The 18843-nt window shown below is 49.8% G+C and overlaps 1 protein-coding gene across 1 annotated transcript in view; it reads right to left on the bottom strand.

Moving 5' to 3' along the window:
* The window catches only part of ANXA7 (annexin A7), a 453711-nt gene extending 445346 nt beyond the window's left edge, over window positions 1–8365 (bottom strand). Inside the window, exon 1 of the mRNA XM_086922337.1 lies at window positions 8065–8365. The gene's annotated coding sequence lies outside the window, so the exon portion shown is untranslated. The remainder of the gene's footprint in view (window positions 1–8064) is intronic.
* Between the last annotated feature and the right edge of the window lie 10478 nt (window positions 8366–18843).

Raw genomic sequence — 18843 nt, forward strand, 5'->3', positions numbered from 1 at the left:
TGCACTGGCCTTACCTGGAACGAGTTCTGGTAAAGTCGGGCATAGGGGATAAGTTCCGCTCCATGATCCTTAACTGCTACAGACTGCCAACTGATGTGGTTCGTGTGAATGGGTATAATTCTAGGGACTTCAACATCGAGAGAGGTACTAGGCAGGGATGCCCGCTTTCGCCCCTGCTCTTCGCCCTTTATATGGAGCCGTTCGCCCAACGGGTCCGTGACAATCCGGCGGTGACGGGGGTGCGGATGGGAGGTTTTACGCACGCTATAAGCCTCTACGCGGACGATGTCATTTTATCGCTTGACGAACCCCGGACGGCCCTGCCGGCCTGCATCGAGGAGCTGGCCTCCTTTGGCGCGGTCGCAGGTTTTAAAATGAACATGGGAAAGTCGGTGGCTCTAGATATCTCCCTTGAGCCGGTTACTGGGACCTACTTACAAAACCAATTCCCCATGCTTTGGTCATCAGAGGCGGTGCCCTACCTGGGAATCCAGATAGCTCCCACCTTACCGGCAATGGTTTTGGCCAACTACACAGCCCTGGGTGCAAAGATCAAGGAGGAATTGGGATGATGGAACCGCGGCACCCTCTCCTGGTTGGGTAGGATAGCCGCCGTCAAAATGACGATCCTGCCCCAGGTGCTTTACTTGTTCCGGGCCCTACCGCTCCAGCCACCAGTCGGGTGGATCCCGCAACTACAGACTGAACTCTCGCGCTTTATCTGGCAGGGGGAAAAACCCAGAATGCGCAGGGCCCTCTCACTGTTGGCCCCAGAGGCGGGAGGACTGGGAATACCAGACCTCCGTAAGTATTTCCAGGCAGCGCAGTTGCGCTATCTTGTGGAATGGAGTAGGTGGGAGTCTGATAAGCACTAGCTCTTCCAGGATCAGGCGGTGGCAGGCAGACCCCTGCAGGAAATCCCATTTCTGCGCCGGACTTACCGGCCCAAGAATTTGTATGCCTCCTTTGTTACAAGGGTGCCCCTGCAGGTCTGGGATGCTACTAACATCGCGTGCGGCCTCACCACATTCCCATCGCCACTCACACCGTTGGTGGACAACCCAGACTTTACCCCGGGAATGAAAAGGGGAGCATTCACACACTGGAGGCAGGCGGGGTGTAGAGCCCTGTGTCACATGTATGGCCCAGAGGGGGTTGTCCCCTTCCCGCAGTTTCGCCAGGAGTTTTCACTCCCTGAAACCGAGAGGCACCGCTATATGCAGGCTCGCCACTGGGCTCTTCAACCACAGGTGCGGGAGACGGCTGATAAGCACCTCCTTCCATACGAAAAATGGCTTCTGTCGCGCACGTCGGACTCGAAATTGATTACGGATCTCTATAGGCTACTACAACCGCCTTCTACACACCTCTATAACCCAGGGAGGGAACGCTGGGAACGGGAGTTGGGTAGCACATTGAGCCCTAAAGAATGGGAGCACATATCCTATAGAGCGAGGCACTCGGCATACCACATGGGCCTCACTGACACACTAACTAAGGTCTCCACCTATTGGTACTACACGCCGGAGCGGGTTCACGAATTGGACCGTAGCAGGGAGGACACATGTTGGCGGGGGTGCGGGCACCGGGGTACACTTACGCACATTCTATGGGATTGTCGACTCCTGGAAACCTATTGGAGGGAGGTGCTAGATGAAATTGATTCCCATTTTGGCATTGAACTACCACGCTTTCCCTCATACACCCTGCTGGGGCTCCCGAATGGACTGATGTACCCACTCAGATCTCGTAGGGGTAGGCAGATAGCCATCGCACTAGGATCAGCGGTCCAAAACATCCTGATACATTGGCGCACTACCACGACGCCCTCTATCACGGGCTGGCTCCATAGATTATGGCACGTGTTGTGCATGGAGAAATTGTCGCTCACAGTGGCGGGGGATATAGAGCAATTTAATGAGCTTTGGCAACCATTTCATTCCTTACTGCTCACAGAATTTAAAGAACTTACTTGTCCCAAATACCTCCACCTATTGCGGCTCACGAGCCCAGCAGCGCCAGCCCCTTGAATTGATGGGAGACTCACTTTCCCTATAGGAGGCGACTTTGGTGAATAACTTGGATAGGGTCTGTGCACTGGACGAAGGGTGGGGAGGGGGGAGGGGGGAGTCGGGACCGGGGAGTTGGGAAGTTGGGGTTTTTGGGGGGTGTTTGCAATAGAAATGTCATTTCATACTGCGACAATGCATATCACTCACTGCTGTGATGGACTAGCGCACACAAACTGCACCTGATAGATCTTCGCAGGGGATGCGGCTCTGCCCGCCCTAACAAGATGCTTCATGATGATGTATGTTTGTCCTGGTATGTTGTGCTGAATAAAATGCTTTAAACCTAAAAGTAGCTGATGCAGAGTTCCTTGTGCGTCCAGATTCCAGGCAGCAATAAAAATGTCAAGATAACTCTTGTGAATAATGTTCCTGCTAAAGAGAGAGATCAGAGTTTTGTCAGAGGGTTAATATGCCTGCTGCAAAGAACAGATCTGTATTTTATGTGGATAGTTGACTGGACCAGTAAAGCCAGCCTTTACCAGCGCTTTAAAATAAATTACGTTATGCAAGAGCGGCGCCACTAGAGCTAAGGTCAGCCCTGTTTGCATGTGCTAAATTCAGACTGGTTTTCTGACGTTCCCTATATTTCATGTACTAAGTTGGCTATGGTAATGATTTGTGCAGTAACCTAAATAAAGTAAATAAACAAAAATGAAGTGCCTGTTGCATGACTACAGACAGCATTTAGTCAAAACGGCTTCCTCTACGCTTTAAATCCAATGGTGGTGAGATGGTGAGGTTGCAAGAGCCTTCATGCAGTGGAGGGGAGGAGGGAAGGGAAGGGAAGTGACAAAGAGCTTCAGTACATGGGTGTGTAGTTAAAGTGCAGCGGCCTCCAAATTAAAATAATGAAACCTGTTATTGTGAAAATGAAAGCGGGCATGCGGTTAAAAGGTGGCAGCCTCCAAATTAAAATAATGAAACCCGTGATTGTGAAAATGAAAGCAGGCATGTAGTTAAAAGGTAATGACCTCCAAATTAAAGTAACTCTAGATTGCAGGTAAACAGTTTGTAATTGGAAGAGACAACCATTTCGCAGCGAGATTTCTCAGAGGACCGATAAGGACGGGACGGGCCACCCCCCTTGGCTCCTACTGAACAAGGTATAGTGAGTCTTCGACCTACATCTCTGCACATACTGTCGCCTCAAGACACTGGGACTTACATTGACTTTTTGCGGGACTCTGTTTGCTGCACCTTCGCCATGCATCTTAAGGGGGCTCCCAAACCCATTATTCCCCCAAGTGACTCTAGTTGGTGGAGGTTAGACTGCTATGTAGACAGGGTATTATTACCCGTTATTCATGATTTGGAAGATCTAGAAACCCGTTTGCCCTCACATTGCGTAGCCTGTAAACATCCCGAGGCGCAGCTAGCCGACACAGCATCAAGTTTGTCCTGGTTGGAGGAATTGAACGCCCTATGTCACATTCGATATGCACCAGTCGAAACCATAGCAGACCCACCCCAAGCCCTTTCCAGCCCAATACTTCCCGTGCATTTGCAGTCTAGCTTATTATTGAACACAAACGATAACAATCTGGCTGCCCCTCCCTTATCCCCGTCAGTAAAAGCAAACACTAAACAACTTGGGAACCCTAAAACTCCTACGGTCACAAGAAAGCGTTCCGGGGATAACTGCATGGGGAGGGAAGCAAAACTGCTAAAGCCTTGCACAAGTTCCTCACCGTCCGTCACCACCCTACCTACAGCTTCCCAGGCCTGCGATAGCATTGAATCCTTTGCACCCCCCTACCAGGCAGCTCTTCTGGACCTGATTGAACGCCTGGTCACCTCTCTAATATCCCCTTTAACTGCAAGAATCAACTCCCTAGGGGATAGGTTAAGGGATATAGAGACCTCAATTAGGGCACCGACTCAACCTAAAAAGAACCTGGCAGGACTTAGCCAACCACAGCCCTTACCCGCTACCGTGGTTTCTAAGTTAGCTCCTCAAAGAAGTATCATCCCTCTCAACAGACCTACGGTCCCACAGAACCGCCCATGTATCTCCTCGTCATCCGACATCGAGCCCACTACCACCAAGAGTACCATCGCTGACGTAGGGATGCCAAACGTTCCCACACCTCATGAGAAGAAAGCTACTAATCTAGATTACACTAAACATATACATTTGCCTCCAATGGCCGCCCCCTTTGTCTTTGTTCTCACAGGTGTTTTACCAATTACAAAGGAAAAAAACGAGAGATCAGAGGATCTAAAACACAAGGTCATCTATTGGCTGTCTAGGAATCGACCCTTGCCAGTGAACATTGATGGTGCTATTCGAAGTGTTAGAAGGGTGGGATGGCTCGGCCCCCTTCCAAAAGATCTCCAAGGCGACCTGGTGTTAGTTAGATTCTGGAGTGATCGGGTTGTGCCTTATTTACAAACTTGGTTTCCACAATTAGGGGATGGCCCGATCTCTGTCTGGGGACTCCATGATTTCTACCCTAGGTCCCGCTACCCTCGGCCCTTAAATACAAGACTAGAGAGAAAACACAATTTTTCAGAAAGAACAAGTTTAGAGATTAATTATCGGCCGGATCAGAGTGTGTATGTACAGAATGGCTTTAACAACCCCATCCCAAATTATTTTCCATGAAGTGTTTTTAGCAGTGGTATCCAGTGATTAGCAATTCGTTTGAACTGATTTCATAATGTCTTAACTTATTATTAATTTTTGTAATGAAATGGTTCTTAATGATGTGTATATAATGAATGTTGCTTTTATGATTTTATGTATCAAATCGAATAAAGCTAATCTGATCTGATGATGTCATCGGGCAAATGTACTGTAAGTAAAAACAGCGTTGAGAACTTACATTTGAATTGCTGAGGACCAAGAAGGCCAGCAGCAGGTTGCACGAGATGAAAGCAAGTCGAGCTTGCATCCCTCTACACACGGGATTATTCTGTTATTTGGAGAACTGTGACTAGTTCTGTCCTTAGACTGCCGCTTCTGCTTCCGGCTGAGTTGTTTGATTGATAGTTCATCTTTTCCTGGTTGCAGCCCAAAGAACAGTCCCCAAAGACCGCTCCTGGATTCCCCAACAGCCTTGAGTATTTGTATGTTTTTATATTTTATTGCGCATTGTTCATTTTTACAGTCCCAGTACCCCACAGGTCAGGGGCAGGGCGATACGAAGCTTGGCTGTTCCCTCACTGTGTGTTGCACGTGCAACCTCCTTGGACCCTTTCTCAAAAGCCGCCCATGTCAGTGTCAAAGCAGGTTCATAGTGGGGTCTGGTGGCTCAGTGGACTAATCCGTCCACTGCAGGAGCCTGTGTTTGAATTCATGGTCACAGGTTCAAATCCCAGCGGGTCCACTCAGCCTTTCATCCATCTGAGGTCGATAAAATGAGTACCATTGAGTTAGGTAACAATGAACGTCTGTTATTCAGTGTCAAGATACCTCTGGGTGAAGGTGCACTTTACAAATACACATGTTATGTGTGCTATAAAGAGTGCTGCCAGTTCAGTTCATAAACTTTATTCGGTTTTTTAGTAAACCATAAAAGTCACACACACAACAATGTACAAAATATTTAAAATGCATAGAAAACATAAGACTAACCAAGAACAGCTAGCCCAATTCATAAAAGAAACACACCATGATCTTCCAACTCAGATAAAAAACAGTTAATTATCAATTTTCACCCGCAACAGGACCATTTTTAGGTCTTGCCTGAGCCAGCACATGCGCTACTTGTGAGACATTTAGTGTGTGGGCTTTTAAAAGTGCTACCACACGCTTTTGCTGGCCTAGCGCTTGCGGTTACGTGCGCAGCCGCCAGCTTTCAGCGCCCGAGGCTTCATCTGATGAGGGAACACTTTCACTTTTTCCGCTGCTGTCACGGGTCATGGTAGAAACTGGTAATCTCTATAGCTGTTAAAAAGGCATGCTTACGTGGACTTTGCAAATAGGTGGCAGCTACAGGAAGGATCCTGCAGTTATAAATGTAAGATATTTATACTAACTCCATTCCTCTGCTTTTGATCAACCTCACATAATTGGGGCTGTCCTTTGCTAAAAGAAAAGAATGCCCAAGTCCTCTAGTAAATCTTTAAAACCTTTGCAGAAATGTACATTTGCTATTTAAAAAAAAACAAAAAACATCCGGCATCACTACATAGTTACCAGCAGTATCTCAGCTATTAATTTTTTTCATCTGTGATTGAGCCAATTGGGATAGGGGTGCATTGTGTTGAGCACTATTAATAAGAAAGAGCAACCTTCTTTGGAAAAATGAACTAGTAATGATACAGACAGCTTATCATGAATCGCCGCATGAAACTGTGGCACACAGTTATGTTTTATTAATGTGAAAACAAACCTGTAAACCTATTTTACTTCTCAATACCAGCTTCACAACGTAACTATTCTTTATTGTGTCATGATATAAAACATAACGTTCCTAAAAACTGCGTACAGTAAGCACTGAAAGAATCAGTCAGTCAAGTGTTGCGTGTTTTGTTTACATCCCTTTCATGTACTGTAATTAAATACAGCAACGATAACGTTGGTGCAAGTAGGCTTTCGTATGATCTTCGTTGGGAAATACTGCAATGGAAGAGTTCAGTTTCTTTACATCCTTTAGTGTTGACTGCATAAAGACATAACTGATGTTATTTGTGAATGTTAAAGATCGTGAGAGCCCCCCCACCTCATTCAAACGTCATGTTTCTAGTGGCTGTACCTTCTGTCAGATCCCCCAGGATATAGCGGAATGGATTGGCAAATTTAGCGGCACAAAAATGAAAATTTAGCGGCACAAAAATGGAAATTTAGCGGCATTTAGCAGCGTTTTATTTTGGGTTTTTTGCAACACCAAACACAGATATCTTACTGTTTGAGTTATTTGACAACATCGAGCTATGTACATTTTGTTTATTTACAATTCAGCCCATTTGTTTTAGTTAAAAGGCATGTTAATCTTGGCCATGTACGTTCAGTTCTTCTGAGCACTCCACAATGCGCAACATTAAAAAAATCTGCCTTTCATCCTGTAATTTCGCTTCCCCCGGTCTCTCTGCCTTTGGGATTCGCTCTTTCCCTTTCATCAGCTGCAATTTTCAGCAGCATGGAGTAATTTCATGGCTCGTTGCAAGCGCTGAAAACCTTTGAAACCACAAATGCTAACCTACCTGGCCTGCAGCCATTTAGGAAACAGAGGCAAAACACTTTCTACTTACAGCCTGTGCATAATTTCACTTCTATCTATATTTATTTTACATTGAGATGGGTAATGCCAATTTTTTTTATAAATCCTGGGCAAGCTGCTTTCATTTCTCTCTACCTCCAACACTCCAGAACTGCTTCTTGAACCACCATCCCCTTATGCCAACACCCCCCCTTTCCCCTAACCTAGCAGATCTTTACACTTTCTATAACCACCAACTGGGGCTACCATCCTTTTTGTGCATGTTTCCAGCCCCCATACACTCACCACACCCAGTCTGCACACCTTCTCCACCTCTCCCTCTGCTCTACCCCCCGACTTTCTGCCTTCCTATGTCCCACTTCCATCCCCTCCCCCGTCCTCCCACTCCGGACCTCACCTTTCTCTCCCTCAGCCAGAAGTCATAACTTCTATTTTATTCAATGTATGCACAGATAATTCTCTCTCCGCCTCAGCTGCATCGACAAGTACTTCCAATCAACATCTCTTGACTAATCTCCCTCCATTCTTTATTCCTACATCCACTCCATGCTCTCCCTCTCAAGTTGAAACCCCCCCCTGAACCCATCGAACAGCCTAACTTTCCGTTTCCAGCTCTTCACTCGGTAGAAAATAAACAGCCATTTAGGAAACAGAGGCAAAACACTTTCTACTTCCAGCCTGTGCATAATTTCACTTCTATCTATATTTATTTTACATTGAGCTGGGTAATGCCAATTTCAGTAATTGCAACTCTATAAAAACTTGCCTACCTAGCTTATCTCCCTATGTGTGCGGCGGGCCCCCACCAGCGTGAAGGACGGACGTACCTCCTGTCTGTGTTCTGTTCGCCGGCCGGCTTTCCTCCTGCTCCGAGTCCGCTTCCCTGGTCTCTGAGGAAGAGTCTTTGTGTGTGTCGCTGCCGCTTCGTGCTCTCTCCCCCTCTTGCTGGTGTGGTGCTGGTCTTCTCCCTCTCTCGGCCGCCATGATCTTCTCCCTCTCTCGGCCGCCGTCCTCGACCTCCTCGCTCCTTCTCTTCTCGCGGCGAAATCAATCCTGGGGGGAATGGGAAAATGGGTGCCTCGCTCCTTCTCTTTTAAGGCGGAAACGGTGGGTGCCTCGCTCCTTCTCTTTTAAGGCGGAAACGGGCGGAAAGATGTTGAACGGCGGAAACGGCAAATTTTGCGGGCTTTTTGCCAAATATCGCGGCATTTCCAGAGATCGGCCGATTTCGCGATTTTTTTGCAAATCGCGAAATCGCGATAAGCTGGAGGGTCTGTTCTGTTATAAAGACCATGCACTTTTGTATCCGCAGCAGGAGCCTGATAGCCTTTAGCTCTGTATTTCAATAAATGAGCTATGATGTTTTATTTTTTTAAACGTATGCATTCAGCTAACCACTTACTGTAAAACATTAATCTGTTAGTCAGCAATATCAACTGAAAGGATTGCGCATCCCTTGTTTCAAACGGCGCCCTGGCTATTTTTAGAGACAGTTCCCATTAAATGTGCGCAGTTACTCTGAAATACGCCTCTAAAAATAATCAGGTATTTTAGCAGTCGCGCTCAGTGGCACAATGAACAGAGCATCCATGCAATCCATCCTCCACTGGGCACTCGGAGAAATAAAGTTGGAGCTGGCAGAGAGAGCATGTTTGCTGACTCTGCGCGCACATATCCTGAACATGCACATATCTCGCTCTGCTGTGCATTTGTTTGTTTTCTTTTACGTGGGTAAACAGCTCAGGAGAACATACTTCTAAGTAACAGTCCTGCTGTGCTAGAAATAAGGGAGCGGTTTGAGATTTTGTAAACATCAGGGTTGAGACACTGTTTCTTTTGGGGCTTCTAAAGTAATGCGAGCTCTGGGCCGGCCATACCCCCTCCACTCGAGCAGTGCCGAGCCCAGCCCGTCACCCCATAATCCCTTTATACCTCTGCGGCCAGATCTTCGGAGGAAGCAGCGCATAATCTGCTTCACGACAATCCTTGTGATTTCACAGGTTGGTAGGGGTCAGCCCCCCCCCCATCACACAAGTGCAGTACCGACAGCTGACTCAGAGAGACAGCCGCTCGCTCACATTTTCAAGGACAAAAAAGTTACGTGATAATTTGAGCACAAGCCAACATTGTTCTTAAACCACCCCAAGTTTATTACACGGCTGCATGGCAGTTAAGCAGAGGCTCAATTGCATTATGCAAACAAAATTGCAAACTGAACTATATATACTAAAAACCACATGCACCACTCCACCTTCAAAATAAGATCGACCTAAAAGCTTCTGCCATGAGACCACCAGTTCTCCAGACGCTGCGACGATACACTCCAAACATGCAGAGCTGGTCTTATTGTGGCTTTTATGACCAGAGAGTGGGAAATTTTTCAGTGGATTTGATGTGTTACCAGGCACACCTGACTCACATGAGTTCATTAGATTGTGCCCTTAAACTTTGCAATGAGCATCGGGCCTTGTTATTTGTTTCCTCTTCATGATTCTTTAGTATTCCACCCCTATTCCGAAATTCACCACACGCCACTCAGCCATATCAGCAGAAACTATGGGCCCCATTAGGATGGCGGAAGGAAAACCACCCCGACCGCCATGGACGCGGAAAACAACCATCCGCCGGGACTGTGGCTAAACCGGCGGTCAAATTAGGATCAACCGCCAAAAAAGACCGACCGCGGCGGTAGCGGGCAAATAAAAATCACCCGAAACGTGCGTTGACGATGTAAAACCGACAGTGGCGGTCAGAAACGCAGTGAAAAAGTTGTAGGCGCCGGGAAACCCTTGTTGGGTAACTGAGCGTCATACAAATGCAAAAAATAAATAAATAAATAAATAAATATCCCGCCGCAAGCATAGAGGAGACACTGCACGGGAAATTAGGATATCCCCGCCGGTCCCGCGGTACGATCTGGCGTTTCCGACCGCCGCGGTCGCACACTGGAGTGAATGGGAGAGCCAGCTGTAGAGCTGCAGCATAGCCACCAGAGCGGACAATCCATACAAAACATGGAGGACGATGCAAAAGCAACACAAGAATGGCAAACTTGGCCCAAATGAAAGTAGCCATGCCCCCCAAATACACAAAACACATCCCAATGAAACAAATAAATGCCAAACAGAAACATACCATTTCAAAGACAACTCCCACAACACACCTGGCAGCAAAAGCCCATTGGGACACACCCACATAGCTGATTATAAAACCAGCCCCTTCACTGACCACAATCCTTTTCAACACTCCAGAAGATAAGGGCATACCCCAGACCTGATAGGGGAGGCAAGAGAACACAGCACACTCACCACCACCACCATCACACCAGCACCAAACATCCCCCAGCACATAACACACCTCACACACAAATACCACACCAACCACCCACACCCTTACACACACAAACACTTTGCACAATACACACCGTGGCATCACAGAAAATGCCCAAATGCACAGAGAGTGAGTTGACAGTCTTGGTAAATGAGATGGTCAGAGTGGAACCACAACTATTTTGTAAACTGTTCCAACAGACACCATTAGCCACAAGGACCCAAATGTGGCAAAGGATAGTCCAAAGGGTCAATGCAGTAGGGACAACCATGCGATCCAAGAAGGAGATCATGAAGCGGTGGCATGGTCTCAAGAGGGTTGTCAAAGAGAGGAGGAGCAAGAACTGGGAGCAGGCTAACCGGACTGGCAGTGGCCCTCCCATCCCACAGAAAACATTCACACCATGGGAGGAGACGGTGCTTGCCATACTGCATCCCGAGAGTCTCACAGGAGTATCCGGGGGAGTGGAGGCTGGTAAGTACAAGCAAATGTTAACCAACACACTGATATGTACTGTCTTGCACACCCAAAAACACACACTACCTAAGAAAAGTCACATCCATCTGCACCACACACCTACAAAAATATGTCTCCCTGATCCAACAGGTACTCACTCCCACTTACCATAAACGAAGCTAGCAATATTACCATGGGAGCGTGAGCACAGTCACTTTGTACTAATACTCCCACCATGCCCCCTGTCCCACACCCCAGCTGGATGGAGCCCTCCCCCCACCCGCAAGCACTTGGAAGCCATTGCAGTACATCAAATGATCTAACAGGTAGATAGCCATCTTCTCGTGAGGCCTGTTTGGGGGAGGGAGGCCTGTAGCACAACCCCCACCATGCCCTCTGTCCCACACCCCAGTAGGATGGAACCATCCCTCCTACCCACAAGCATGAGGCACCCATTGCATCACCCTCATCAAACTCACAGGTAGGTAGCCATCTTCACTGGGAAGGCTGTCTGGGTGTGGGAGGCCTGTAGCACTACTCCCACCATGCCCCCTGTCCCACACCCCAGCAGGATGGAGCCCTACCTCCACCAACAAGCACCTGGAAGCCATTGCAACACCCTCATCAAACTTACAGGTAGGTAGCCATCTTCTCTGTGAGGCCTGTTTGGGGGAGGGAGGCCTGTAGTACTACTCCCACGATGTCCCCTGTCCCACACCCCAGCAGGATGGAGCCCTCCCCCCACCCACATGCACCTGGAAGCCATTGCATCACCCTCATCAAACTTACAGGTAGGTAGCCATCTTCCTTGTGAGGCCTGTTTGGGGGCGGGAGGCCTGTAGCACTACTCCTACCATGTCCCCTGTCCCACACTTTCCAGCAGGATGGAGCCCTCCCTCCCACCCACAAGCATGTGGCAGCCATTGCATCACCCTCATCAAACTCACAGGTAGGTAGCCATCTTCTCTGTAAGGCCTGTTTGGGGGAGGGAGGCCTGTAGCACCACTCCCACCATGCCCCCTGTCCCACACCCCAGCATGATGGATCACTCCCCCACACCACCCCTAAGCATGTGTCAGCCATTGCATTGTTCTACTTCACCTAACAGGTAGGTAGCATGTACGTGCAGCCACACATCTGTTACCAATGAAATGGTGCCATATGGCAACACCAGCCCTCTCCATGCACAAATATGCCTACAGACCCCTCTCGACACACATAGTGTGCACACAGGTAAGTAAAGGGAACTGTCACAGATAACAAAGAGTCACACACCAATGGACATGCACAAGGAAGTCTGTGCACAACCATGCACAGCACACACTGATAAGTTCATTGTCATGTGGCACAATCAGCAAGGACCATGTAAAACTACAGAAAGCATGTGTGGGCTTATAAATACAAATATGTACATACCAGGACAAAGTCATGCAGTACAATACAATGGCCACTCCATGGCCAGATGTGAATCAACAATGAGAGAACCATGAAACTCATTTGTGCTTGTCCCTACATGGCAAATGTCCCTGTGAATATGATCACAGCATGATTTGCATGCTGTGCATCAACACCTGACAACATGTACGAGTAATGTATGTAACCCTGCCTCATGTTATGAGGCACAGTATAGCAAAAGATTTGAAGAGCCGTCAATTGTGTAGTGGACAGACACTGTATGACACACAGCTAACAGAATTCTTGATGAGTGCACAACACTGACCATTCCCCATCTAATCCACAGGTGACCAAGAACTCACTGCTGATGACAACATCGATAACCAGCAGATCCAGTCTCCAACCCCGGTACATGGACTCTAGGATGTAGACTCCCAGGATGTTCAGGACGATGAGCTCGAGGCCTGCCCATCTGGTGTGCCAGGGAGCACCAGGTTCCAGGACCCCATCCTCCCCACCACAACGTCTGCTGCAACAACAACAGCACAGCAAAGCCCTGCTGTTTCGGCCTGTGCATCCCCAGCCACCACCACCACCACCAGTGCCACCTGCAACACCCTCCCTGTCCCAGGGGATGACCATCCCACACCAACAACTGTGGACGGCAGGGAGAGATTGCGTCGACCCACAGTGGCGAGGCAACAGGTCCGTAGCAGCAGGGCAGGTGGGAGGGCCAGGGTCACCCCAGATATCAGGAGATTGGGACCCCATCCCTGGACCACTTCACCAGAGTCATCGGGTCTACGAACAGGTCCAGGGACAAAGTGACCGGTCTGACGAACTCTTACGCAAGCTCATCCTGCTGATGAGGTCCATCGACACCTGCATCGGACAAATGGTGGACCTCATGGGCCAGCAAGTGGCGTTACTGAGGGACTGGCCTGCGTCCCAAACAAGACCTCCACCCCCTCTATTGTGCTGCAGGATGACAGTTCACCATCTTCCCCTGCGGCCACTGAGAGGGGTGAGTCCTCAGACACCGCTGGCACCACAGCAGGGCCCACCCCAGCGAAGCGACCAAGGGGCCGTCCAAAGAAGAGCCGGTTTCTGACTATCAGCCGTCTTCAGCCAGGATAGCTGGACTCCAGTGGTGTGGAGAGCATGGGACTCACGTCTGAGCATACCCATCCCAATCGGGGTGACAAATGCAAAAACAACAATTGATGGACAGAATGCAGAATGGTGGCACAAGACCGACATATGTGCAGTCTATGGCCCCAATAACATGTGGGATGTGCCCAAGGGGATAGAAGTCTCCCTTCACACCTGCCAATTCTTCAACCCTGGGGAAATGTACATATCTGTCCTTGTAGATCATCATGGCGGACAGAACATCCCACAGCACCATGCTCAATATGGGTTGAGACATCCCTGCTGCGCCCGCCAAGGTCTCCTGGAACGATCCAGTGGCAAAAAAATGGAGGGCAGCCATCACTTTGTAAGTTGGGGTGAAAGCTGTTGGGTATGTGCGGCGAGGCTGCAGGTGGGGCTCCAACAGATCACAAAGGGTCTTCAGGGTGGCTCTATCGAGACGGAATTGATGAATGATCGCCACATCCTCCATGTCCACCAGCAGTGTCAAGTGATGTATCAGATTAGGCCTCCTCCTAGTAGAGGTGAAAGTGGACACATGTCAATGACTTCCATCATGAGATGGCCACAGCATATCCCGTTCACGTTGAAACAGGAAAAAACAATGACTGACTTGAGGAATGTGTGACACACCAGGTAACATGGGTGGACGTTTGAGCTACACAGAGGGCACACCTCTCCATTTACAATACACCAGTGCCTCAAACACCACATAGGTCAATGTGAATGCACATATTTTCATGCCCACATTCCACATGTGCATGCCTGGGAGCGTGGCATCCAGCCATTGTGCGACAAATCAACACAACTGTCTCATACTCATCTGCTGTACCTGTCACACCTCAATGCATCATTTAAACTTGGCACACATCCACAACACAATGATCACAGCTGGCGGTGAACTGACAATTGCGTGTATGAGCACACAGAAAAGCACAAGTAAGTAACTACAGCATATAGTCAGACAAGCCTTGCCGAGGTCATCAATTTCCCACAACACATTAATGTGTGTACACATTGTTGAGTCCACTATCACACTGTCCTGCCTCAACAACCATCTGATGCATTTGTGACATGGTAGGGACATCAGACCAATGTATGTCACACATACACAACCATGGCATGTGTAGGCACCTGTGGAGTTAATGGGACATTTGCATTGTGTGCACGATGACGTGCCCTTCAGCATGTGGCCACTGTGTGCTGTTGAGGTGTGTCCGATGGACATTGCCTTTGTATGTGCCCCAAATCGCGGTAGCTACCGCCTGTCCCCTGCGGTGTGTCACCAGCACCCCCCTGACACAAGTGCGGTAGTCATTGGCATGGAGACATGCCCAAATGGCGGTAGGCATGCTCCACCACCCAAATCGTGGTAGCTACCGCCTGGCCCCTGTGGTGTGTCACCAGAAACCACCCTGACACAAGTGCGGTAGCCATTGGCATGGAGACATGCCCAAATGGTGGTGGGCATGCTCCGCCACCCAAATCGCGGTAGCTACAGCCTGGCCCTGGCGGTGTGTCACCAGCACCCCCCTGATACAAGTGCGGTAGTCATTGGCATGGAGACATCCCCAAATGGCAGTGGTATGCTCTGCCACCCAAATCACGGTAGCCACCACCTGGCCCCGGCTGTGTGTCACCAGCACCCCCCTGACACAAGTGCGGTAGTCATTGGCATGGAGACATGGTGGTGGGCATGCCCTGCCACCCAAATCGCGTTAGCTACCGCCTGGCCCCGGCGGTGTGTCACCAGCAACCTCCTGACACAAGTGCGGTAGTCATTGGCATGAAGACATGCCCAAATGGCGGTGGGTATGCTCCGCCACCCAAATCGCAGTACCTACCGCCTGGCCCCGGCGGTGTGTCACCGCCCTGGAGCATTGCCCTAGAGCCAATGGGAACGATAATTGCGGTGGCATGATGCAGTTTTGAAAATCACAGTCGGCGTGCTCCGCCACCGCAGAGGCGATCATTGGATGCTTTTGAAAGATGCACTATCACGGTAGCGCAACCCGGGTCCCTGCTGTGTATCACCGCCATGGAGCATGCCCAAGAGCCAATGGGAACGATAATTGCGGTGGCATGATGCAGTTTTGAAAATCACAGTCGGCGTGCTCCGCCACCGCGGAGGCGATCATTGGATGCTTTTGAAAGATGCACCATCGCGATACCGCACCCCGGGCCCCTGCAGTGCATCACCCCCATGGAGCATGCCCAAGAGCCAATGGGAACGATGATTGCGGTGGCATGATGCAATTCTGAAAATCGCGGTAGGCATGCTCCGCCACCGCAGAGGCGGTCAATGGATGATTTTGAATGAGGCAGACCTGGACAACCAATTGTTGCAGGTTGACACCTTTGGAATAACCCCAGGGGGCTTTATATGTGTGGGAGTGAGCCTCACATTTCCACTGCTCACAGAGCCTGCTACCTGACATCCTCATCTGCTGCTGCCTCCAGGGACTGCTGCCTGAGACCCTCATCTGCTGCTGCCTCCAGAGCCTGCTGCCTGAGACCCTCATCTGCTGCTGCCTCCAGCCTGAGACCCTCATCTGCTGCTGCCTCCACAGTCTTCTGCCTGAGACCCTCATCTGCTGCTGCCTCCAGGGACTGCTGCCTGAGACCTTCATCTGCTGCTGCCTCCAGAGCCTGCTGCCTGAGACCCTCATCTGCTGCTGCCTCCAGGGACTGCTGCCTGAGACCCCTCACGTCCAATTCCACCACAGGTGTTCCATGTCCCCAGGGATGGCAAGGACAGAGAAGATCCGTGCCAGTCCATTCACAAGCAAGGAGCCGGAGGTCTTGGTGGACGAGGTGCTCGCACAGTACCCAAGGCTGTATGGTGCCCCAAATGTTGTGGTAAGTGATTGAAAAGGGAGGTGTAGGGCAGGGGGGGCACACATGTAGTTGGACTGCTACAGTATATGCCTGCGGTTGTGGGGTTGTGTCATGCACTGACAAACATGTTGTCTCCAGGGGGAAGGAGTGTGTGTTCCAATGTCACAGGTTTCTTTGCCTGCAGTTGTAGGTCTGAGTGTAGTGTGTTAAATTGTCAGCCATACAGAGACACAGTATGTTGGACATGCAGGTGCAGGACAGTGATTGCTTTGCTGAATGTCTCTGTGTGTACCTGTTGTCTAACTCAGTGTGAACCCAGATGCTCTGCACAGTGCAAGCCCACCAAGACGAGATCACATCACTTCACTTACTGTGTCCTTACTCTTGTTCATTCACACTGAAATCCAAATATGCTCCATCTCAGCTCTGTATAATTGCACACGACCACACTTGTGTAGATCTATATTTTGTTGGTGAGTCCATGTCCCCCGATGCCACACACATGACATACAGATATGTTCACTGGACATGCTCATTGAATGCTGCCCAGTCATGCACACAGTGAGTCTACCCACAGACACAGGCCGAATGTGATGTATGTAATGGCCAGACATGCATAGGACTGGAGATGTGTGCAAGCCACAGAGGGGGTTCAGTGCTGTCATCCTGCATGTGTGTGAGATTAGCAGGGACCCTGTACGCCCTCATAAATGCATGCAGTCACATCAGCTTAGACCATGCAGAGGGGCCCATGTGAGATGTACCCCAGGGTGGGATGGACAGCGATAACATTTGGTAAAGAGTCTGGGTCTTGCTACTGTACTAATAGATGTTGGCACATGACACTGTGTCACTGATCATTCATCCCTCTTTTCTCCCATGCCTGCAGTTCAAGGTACACCAGCGTAAGGCCGTGTGGAGGGCCATTGCAGCTGAGGTGCGAACTCCGGGGGTATCTAACCAATGACGCACCCACTGCCACAAGAGGTGGGACGACATGAGCCGGCTGGCAAAGAACGTGGCAGAGATGACCTTGGGGTTGCTTCCACGCACTGGTCATTTGGCATGGCGCAGCATGACACCACTGATGGGCCGCATCTTAGCAGTGACTTATCCTGAGCTGGATGTACGTCTGAAGGAGCATCGGCAGCAAGGCAGGGGTGAGTATTTGGGGAGGGTGACTTTGCCTGGGAGCGGATGCATGTGTACAGGGCCTGTGGCAGCGGTGGCCTATGTGATGTTTGTGGGGTGGTGCAGTGCTGTGTCATGTAAGTGGCTGCTGTGATGGGTGCCAGTGACATGCATTAGCTCAAACTGGCCTTACAAAGGAGATCCTCCCTGCTGTGCATTCACATAGCCGTATGTGTTAGGATGTTCATGGTTATTCAGCATTAGGATAGTGTGGGCAATCTATTTGGGAGTGAACAGCAGTGTTCACAATCAGAGTGTGACTTCATCTATGCATACATTGCATGCACCATGAATGTTGAGGCCTAGACATCTGACAACAATGTGCCCCAGAGTAAAACATGGTCCTTGCCATGGACTATTTGCCATTGTGGATTGTCATGTTCTAATAGGTGTCTGTGTTCTCACGTCAGTGGCAATAAGTTGTGTGCCCACATCATGTCCCTAGGTGTGGGCAGAGCAAGTTGTGTGTCTGGTAGACTTCATCCACGGGCAAGGTGTAGTGCTGTGTGGCCTTAACATAGCTCAGTCATGGCAGATAATCAGGGTTACAGGCATTGTTGTGGTCTATGTAGTTAGTTGCTGCAATGTGATTGCAGAGTGTGGTGGGCAACAGGTAGATTTGCCATCTTTTGTACTGCATTGATTGCATGGCTTTGTCCTGTTGATGACACTAACCTGACCCTGCATCTCTTTCTCATGCAGATTCACCAGTGGACACTGAGGGACAGGACCCGGGCACCAGTGGTGGCGACACTAGCACTACAGCTGCACAGGAGCCCAGTGACACAGAGGTCACAAGCGCCTCAGAGGGGGACCGGAGTATGCAGGAGGAATCCCTGCCTGAGACCCAAAGTACAACATCATCTCATGCCAGCGGGGATGCATCCATGTTGGCAGGCACAGGGAATGGGGACTCTGCATCATCTTCTGCCACACAGCGGCCAGTGCCCACCCTCCCATCCACTTCCTCTGGTGCTGCCCGGGTCCGTGTCAGTAAGAGGGGACGAGTTACATTCATACCTGGCACCGCAGAGCCTGTACCTGTACCCCCTGCTGCCCTCAGTGCTGAGTCTGTTGAGCTCCTGCACCAGCTTTGTGTGGGCCTGTTCAATGCCTTCTTTGACCCTGACAAAAAATTAGGCCAGGTAGTTGCCTACATGGAGGGCATACACTCTGATGTGGGTGGGCTGCACCGTACTGTCCAGGCGTTATCATCCACAGTGACGTCTGCCCTTCAACAGGCA

Source organism: Lissotriton vulgaris, chromosome 5, assembly GCF_964263255.1.
Source record: "Lissotriton vulgaris chromosome 5, aLisVul1.2, whole genome shotgun sequence".
In the NCBI taxonomy this organism is placed as follows: Eukaryota; Metazoa; Chordata; class Amphibia; order Caudata; family Salamandridae; genus Lissotriton; species Lissotriton vulgaris.